The sequence below is a fragment of the Talpa europaea genome (genome assembly GCF_964194135.1).
Source record: "Talpa europaea genome assembly, chromosome: 6".
In the NCBI taxonomy this organism is placed as follows: Eukaryota; Metazoa; Chordata; class Mammalia; order Eulipotyphla; family Talpidae; genus Talpa; species Talpa europaea.
In genome coordinates this window covers 122,810,004-122,818,504 of record NC_140072.1, presented here as the reverse complement: position 1 = coordinate 122,818,504, position 8,501 = coordinate 122,810,004, and the positions used below count along the sequence as shown (strand labels likewise).

General features: G+C 32.2%; 1 pseudogene across 1 annotated transcript; it reads left to right on the top strand.

Annotated features, from left to right (window-relative positions):
- Positions 1 to 7,106: 7,106 nt before the first annotated feature.
- On the top strand, positions 7,107 to 7,830 carry LOC311172186 (large ribosomal subunit protein uL5-like; annotated as a pseudogene). The gene has a single exon. The product of its transcript is annotated as a large ribosomal subunit protein uL5-like (transcript).
- Positions 7,831 to 8,501: the final 671 nt, after the last annotated feature.

Below are 8,501 nucleotides of genomic sequence, written 5' to 3'. Positions count from 1 at the left end.
ATAATGTCTATATAGATGACACATCAATGCACATTTTATGTTTGAAAAAATTATAAACAAAAGAGTAAGGCAGAAATCATAAATGTTAGCAATAAAATAGGCAATATCATTAAAATACGTTAATGTTTCAAACACTTCAACATACATAACTTGACAACTGCATTAAAATGCACCAAAGGAACAAAAGTATACATTACAAGAAATTATTCAATATGAAATATGATTTGGTAGATTCTGTCTATAATTAAAAATATTCCCGAAATATTATCCTCAGGAGCAGAGAATTTTACTTAATATTTTAAGAAGTAACACTAACTGCAAAAGGTAATATAAAATGAAACAACATTTAATAATATTGAGGATATATGTTTGGGCATATATCTTCATATGCAAAAATAAATTATAGGTTCTTTAAAAAAATCATTAAAAACCTTCAACATAACTGCTGAACATAGAGAGATATTAAGTGCTGAACTGAAAAAATGTAATTGTCATTAATTAAAAGGCAGACTTCTTACTTTGTTGAAGAAAAATACAATGAAAATAACTAAAATGAGAAGATTAACAAAATATCATTTAAGAAAAAATATACAATACAAAACAAAGCACGTGTGTCTCACAAGAACACGACAAACCTCGTAAGAAAATAGGAAGGAATATAAAAATGCAGGTTACAATATGACAAAGTCAAATGACCAGTATACATATGAAAAAATTCTGAAATTTACTGTTAGTAAGTAAAATACAAGCTAAGGTAAGAAAACAGGACACACATATCAGAATGAGTGATAAACATTGTCAGTCAGATTATAGGCAAAAGTACTCTGCTATATTACCAATAGTGATATAAATGTTAAGAAAAAACTTCTTAGAAAGCCACCTGGCAACCTCCACAAAAATTAAAAATACAATTACACTCGTTCCAACAATTCCATTTTTAGAAATCCATGACTCAGGATAAAAATTGCAGTTGTATATGAGGGTATAAGTTTGAGGATTTTTGTTGTTAAATTCTTTGTAATTACCAAGACACAAAATAGAAACACAACCCAGAAGTAATAAAAATACTCACTGGCCAATTGTTAATTCATAATATTATTCAAAAGAATGAATCAATTTATTAAAGAAATCAAATAATTTTCAATTTCTTACAGAAAAATTTTGAATGATAAATTTAGAAGAATGTTCATGTGACCTGTGCAATGTTTAATAATGTTGATGAGTATCTTCCTGTATGATACAATGACCCCAAAACAAAAGGAAAAAGTTACTTTAATCAACATGTTTAACATGGTTATATCATGTAGGTTGATGCGGGTGAACACTGGAAGAAAAAAAGCAAAATGCAAGCAATAAATTAAGAGAAAAAAATGTACTAACTATATGTCTATATGACAGGAATAAACAATAAAATAAATGAACAGTAAAAGAAAGAAAATAAATTCCATACAGCTTATGGAAGGACCTGTTTTAGATCTGGTATTGTTTAGTAAAAGAATCTATTTATTTTGGTAGACAAAGTGTCTGCTAGCAACAGTCTGGCAGTAAACATCGTAGAATAGTTTTGTTTCTGTGCCAGATTTTGGTTTCCCTTGGTGACTATAATCTTTAAATAGAAAATAACCTGGAGATAAAAAACAAAAACAAAAACAAAAAACTTCAGTGTTTCAACAATGGTTGAGTGAATTTTTCTATAGCTACATCTCTCAGGTTATATCTCTAACATTTTCTTGATGTTCCTATGATCTCTTCCCAATCATTGCCTTGTGAGAGATAGCCAGCAGAATTTTAGTTTAAGTGAAATTACATAAAATATGTTGAAATTAGTAAGTACAAGGATAAATTTAGCAAAATTACATGTCTTCTTTGTTGTATGATGATTTTTTTCTTTATAAAAATGTGTCACTGAAATATTTTTTTAAAGATTTATTTATTTATGCATACAAGAGCTGAGCACAATTTTGACAAAGGTCTACCCTGACAGATTCCCCTCCATTCAAATGTAGCGATAGATCACTGTAAACTCCATCAACAGTTGTATTACTGTGTATTACCTAGACCTCAAAAGGTGCATCTCCTATATAATTTCACATCAGGAAAATATTTAATTCTTAACACTCCCCAAACTTCAAATAGAAAATCAAATATAGCAACATCAGGATAAAAGTGTCAAAGATGATGAATAGTAGATACTATGTTCCCAAATTTGAATGAGAATGAAGAAGCACAGAGGAGTAGTTGATAAAGGGTGAGATACTGGCATTACAACAAAGTGTACAAGCATGATACAATACCGGTTGAACATGTTAAATAACGCACATTTTCATTTGCAAGTGGTAGAATTTAGGAGATTGTATTCCTTATGAAATATTTTTCACATAAAAAGATAACGTGAATTTACAAATATGAGCACCCATATTCATATTGTAAAAAACTCTTTGGAAGTGTATCCTCCTTTGACAACATTCAGAAATCCATATCCTGACCACTGGCAAATAAAAGCCTGTTTTATGAGAAAGCACTGGGAGAACAGATTCTAGGTAGTGCATAAAAAGTATCTTACCTTCATGCAACCACATTTTAAAGAGAAAACGTAAGAAACTACAGTAAGTTGTCCTTCTTTTGTTGCATGACTGGATCAAAAATCCTAACTGCACATGCAATTATACCTTTAGTAGGCCGACAATACTTTGAATATTCTGACAATTTTTTGGCCACTTCATCTGATATTCACCCACAAACTATTCAGGACTCCTTTCTGCTGATTAATGGCACTCATTTTATTAAGACTTTTAAAGGAAGAAACTGAAAAGGATTTCAAATGATCTATCATCACAGTATCAGCCAAATGTCTATCACTTATATTCAAGGGTTCTATTTGCCTCCTTACATTGAAACTTAAAGATACAGCTGAAATTCTGTTCCCAAGTGTGTAAATGCACTTAAAAATGATTTGTCAAAATTATCATTTATCCATTCTCTCTGATCATTTGAATAAACCCATCAATATTTATTGGACGCATATTTAGGTGACAGTTCTGACCTAAGCACTACCAAAGATTCATAAAAAAGCATAATGCTATGTTCCTCATTTGAAGAACATAAATGTAATAGTAAGGGACATGAGTCACCAAACCATAGATCATATGTAAGTATCAAGTATTAGAATGTTTAAAATAGAAATAGAGCCTCCCCGATGGCACAGCAGGTTGAGCACAGCGCTGTGAAACTGTCTGCAGCCTCTGCAGCGCCAGTTCGATTCCCGACCAGCTAGGGAGAACCCGCATGGTAGGGCAGACTCTCCTTTCTTGCCAGCTGCTCCCCTCAGCAGTATACTTCGGTCAGTCTGCCTGTTCTGCTCCCCACTCTGTCTGTGGTGAATCCTCTCACCTTCCCTCGCCTCTAGCATCTACCCCAGTTCTTGTATAAAAATAAATAAATCTTAAAAAAAAAAAAAAGAAACAGCTATGAATAGACTAGAGAAAAATCCCTGAAGACTGAAATAGTAAGTTGAAGGTTGAAGTGGTCTCTGATGGAAGGTGATTTAAGCATTGACTTCGAAAATGGATATAATATATATATAAGAACGCATATGTAGATATTTGAAATTGGGAGAAAATGAGAAGTAAATAGGTTAGCATAAGTTTAGATACTACTTTGCTACTTACTGGGTGATTACTACATACAGGTTTCAAGGTAAAATATGAAAGGGCACAGGCCTTACACACTGACAACTTAATGGGAAAAAATGTAATATATTTATTATAATAAGTGCACATTTATTTAATACTTCATATTCATGTAATATAATATATGTAAATACAGTTCTTTGATTACAGTAAATAAAATATACTATAAAATATGCCATATTTTACCAGATCCTGCCTAATCCACAATATGACTTTATTTATTTATTTATTTATTTTTAAAGGATTATTTATTTATACAAGAACCGGGGTACAGGCCAGATGTGCGGGAGGGTGAGAGGATTCACCAGAGACAGAGTGGAGAACAGAACAAGTAGAATGATTGAAATACACTGCTGAGGGGAGCAGCAGGCAGGCGAGACAGGAGAGGTCTGCTGCATCATGTGGAATTCTTGCCGGCAGGCTGGGATCGAACCCGTGCTGCAGAGGCTGCTGACAACTTCACAGTGTGGTGCCCAACTGCCTGCACCACCAGGGAGGCCCCACAATATGACTTTTAAAATAAGACCTTTACCAACTTTATTCATGTTTTCTTTTAACCCCCTAAGCAAACATTCTTCAAAGAAAACTCATTTGGAGAGTATGTACAAATCAGTACTACATTTCCTTTCTTAAGAAATTATTCCAGAACACAATTAGCACTTAATTAGGTGCAGGTGTCAGAGTTTTCTTGCTGTTGACAATGAATCAGAGTGTTTAAGACACCATTTTTTTTTTTTTCCTGTGAGGGAAAAAGTTAGGTTTACTGTCAGTTTAGTTTTGGTTTTTCTCCAAAATATTTTTATCTGTTTTCAACAATTCTGACTTTGATATGTTAGTCCATAATTTCTTAGCATTTCTAAAATTAAGATAATAGGAAGCTGAGGAAAAAGTTGATCCAAACAATAAGAAAATCTCTGCTAACCAGGCACCCACATACTCCTTATTGTAGTTTCTATAAACTCAAATAGAGCTGGTGAAAAATTTAGGGCACATATCCATATCGCTGCAGGGAAATAAAAAGATTTGGCGAAAGAATGTACTAATGCAAATGATATGTAAATTAGCACTAGCTTTTCACATACTTTGTACTTAATAGTAGAGACAAATACACAGAAGTGGGGATCTCATATCAAGAAAACTACAGAAGGAAAATAAAAACATGACAAAGTGCGTGACAATATTTTTACAAGCACATACAAATACATAGTATTATGCTTATTAAACTTTCTCATCAAATGACACTGAAAAATTATCCATTGCCTTTACTCATTAGGTATTTTTATGATTCAGGAAAAAAAAAACCTAGTATACAAAGACATTGATTTATAATGTTGCACACCTGAAATTTACATGTTATAACACAATGCTTCTTCAATAAAAAATTAAAATAGAAAAAAAATTTAAAATATTTTATACAAATTATTTCTCATTTAGATAATCTTTTGTTTTTTTTTAATTCACTATTTTTGTTGCTGTTGTTAACATTGGTTTACATCGTCTGTATTTCAGAGGTATGGGATATTCCCTTCAGGTGTTGTTATAACACTACACCTGCCACCAAAGCGCCATAATTCATAGTACATTGTTCTCCCTCCCTAAATTCTTGTCCCTCCGTATTTCCCTTTTCATCAGTTCTTTAGTGAGAATTCTAGGGTTTGGTGTCGGTTTTGCTTTATCTGACTCTTAGTTTGGTTTCTCTATATTCCACATATAAGGACCAGTCTACCTTTCCAGCAGTAAAAGAGAATTTCTTTTTCTCCACATCCTCACCAGCATTTGCTTGTGGTCCTTTTGAAATATGCCATTTTTCCAGGTATGAGTTGGTATCTCCCTATGGTTTTGATATACATTTCCCTGACAACAAATGATGATGAACCCTGTATCATATGCCTGTTGACCATCTATGTCATCTTTGGAGAAATATCTATTTAGCTTTCCTGCCCATTTTTTAATTGGATAATTTGTTTTCTTTTTGTTCAGTTGTATTAGATTTTTGTAGATCTTGGATATCAGCCCCTTGTCAAATGTATGATTTGCAAATATTTTCTCCTATTCAGTAGAATGTCCTTTTGTTTTAGTGACAGTTTATTTTAGCTGCATAGACATTTATAGTTTGATGTAGTTCCAATTGTTTATATTCTCTTCTGTTTTCTTTGCTGCTGGAAATGAATTCACAAAAACACATCTGAAGTCTGTATCATGGACTGTTTTATGTATTTTCTTCTATGTGAGATAGGATTTGGGGTATTGCATTCAAATCTTTTATCCATTTTGAGTTCATTTTTGTGTATGATGTGATACATTGGTCTACAATAGATTCATTTTTTATGTGTGGCTGTCCAGTTTGTGTGTGGCTGTCCAGTTTTCTTACACCATTTAATAAAGAGGTTTTCCTTGTTCCAGTGTACAATCTTAGGATCTTTATTATAGATTAACTGTACTTATTTGTGTGGGTTTATTTCTGGGATCTCAATTCTATCCCATTATGTATGTCTGCTTTTATCCCAGTACACGAATGCTTTAATTATTATAACTTTATAGTATAGATTGAAGTCTGAGTGTGTGATACCACTATTCTGCCCATTTTTGGTCAGGATTGCTTTGGCTATTTGGGTTCTTTAATGGTCCCATATGAATTTTAGTATTTTTTTTTATTTTTTAGAAGATGCCATTGAAACTTTGATATGATTTTATTGAATATGTATGTTGCTTTCAGTAAGATGGCCATTTATACAATGTCAATTCTTCCAATTCATGAGTAGGGAATATGTTTCCTTTTAGTGTGTCTTCTTCTCTTTCTTTAAACAATGTCTTACAGTTTCCATATATAGGTCTTTTACCTCCTTTGATAAGGTATTAAATTATGTTTGATGTAATTTTAGATGGATTGTTTTCTTAATTACATCTTCCCCTCATACAGTGTTTACATATAAGAAACAGCTAATGTTTGTGTATTGGTTTTGTAATCTACCACAGTGCTGAACTGATTTATTGTTTTGGTAAGTGTAGTGGTAGATTCTTTAGGGTTCTTTATGTATGTTATCATCTTATCTGCAAATAATGATAGACTTACTTCTTCTTTCCCAATGTGATTCCTTTTGTATTCTTAACTTGCTTAATTGTTCTAGCTAGGACTTCTAATACTATGCTGAATAGTAGTAGAAATTATTTTATTTAGGAAAGAGGCTCGGTAAAAACCAGCTGTCTTTATATAGTTGCATCCTTAAAAATAATCCATTATTAATTTTAAATCATTTCAGTGTAGTTATAATATACTATATTATTCTTAAACAATTTTAACAAAACAAGCAATAGATATTCAAAATTAGTAGTAAATATATACCTTGATGGGTAGTTTCTTCAAATGTTGACTAGCAACTTGTATTTAAAATGACTTACAACTTCCTGTTCTCCATCATGGCGCAGGATCAGGGTGAAAAGGAGAACCCCATGCGGGAACTTCGTATCAGCAAGCTCTGCCTCAACATCTGTGTCAGGGAGAGTGGAGACAGACTGACCTGAGAAGCCAAGGTGCTGGAGCAGCTCACAGTTCAGACCCCCGTGTTCTCCAAAGCTAGATACACCATCAGATCCTTTGGCATTAGGAGAAATGAAAAAAATTGCTGTTCATTGCACAGTCCGTGGAGCCAAGGCAGAAGAAATCTTGGAGAAAGGTCTAAAGATGCGAGAATACGAGTTACGAAAAAATAACTTCTCAGATACTGGAAACTGGCTTTGGGATCCAGAAACACATCGATCTGGGAATCAAATATGATCCGAGCATTGGTATCTATGGCCTGGACTTCTATGTGGTGCTGGGTAGGCCAGGTTTCAGGATCGCAGACAAGACATGCAGGACAGGCTGCATTGGGGCCAAACACAGAATCAGCAAAGAAGAGGCCATGCGCTGGTTCCAGCAGAAGTATGATGGGATCATCCTTCCTGGCAAATAAATTCCTGTTTCTATCCAAAAAGACTAATAAAGTCTGTCCAGTGAAAAATAAATAAATAAATAAATAAATAAATAAATAAATAAATAAATAAATAAATAACTTACAAAATAGGCTTTTATTTTTTGAATAATTGAAGATATTTTAGGAAAATATTTTAACAAAAGAAAAATGAATAGATGTAAGAGCTTACCCACATATAAAAATGTCTGCAATACCTCATAGATTAAAACAAAAATTTAACCACAACAGAAATTTTATCATCAACAATTTTCATATATTAAAGAAGATATATCAAGCTTTTTTTCTCTTTGTTATGTAGAATGCAATCCATTCACATTGAAAAATCTAATTTTCATTTGAGAGTAAACATCTCCCTCTTCTGGAATTTTTATTAAATTCAGGAATCTAAGATTTCATTGAAAAACCAATTTCAATTCACTGAGTGAACATATGTGAAAACTTATCAGTATGTTTTAAATATAACTCATTGTGGGTTTGAAATTCTATGTAATATTGATTTAATTCATTTTACTTGTTTGCCTATTATCTATTTTTACTGTTTTAATGTTAGAATATTTTAAGTGAGAAATAATGCATTTAACAATTAGAAATATATGTATATAAATGAGTTATCCATATTTATTTTTATTTTAAATCTTGTATTGACTGTATGTTTTAAATTTTATAGTTTTCTAGATATCTAATGTGTTACCCTTTAGTTTGATTATTTATATAAAGCTCACCCATTTTATAACATAACAGTTAAGACTCAAGTCTACCGGTACTTTGTGGTGGATGTGGTGTGGTAGTACATACCTGAAGAGGTCGAATCCTCTCCTTTTAATCATATACAGTATTA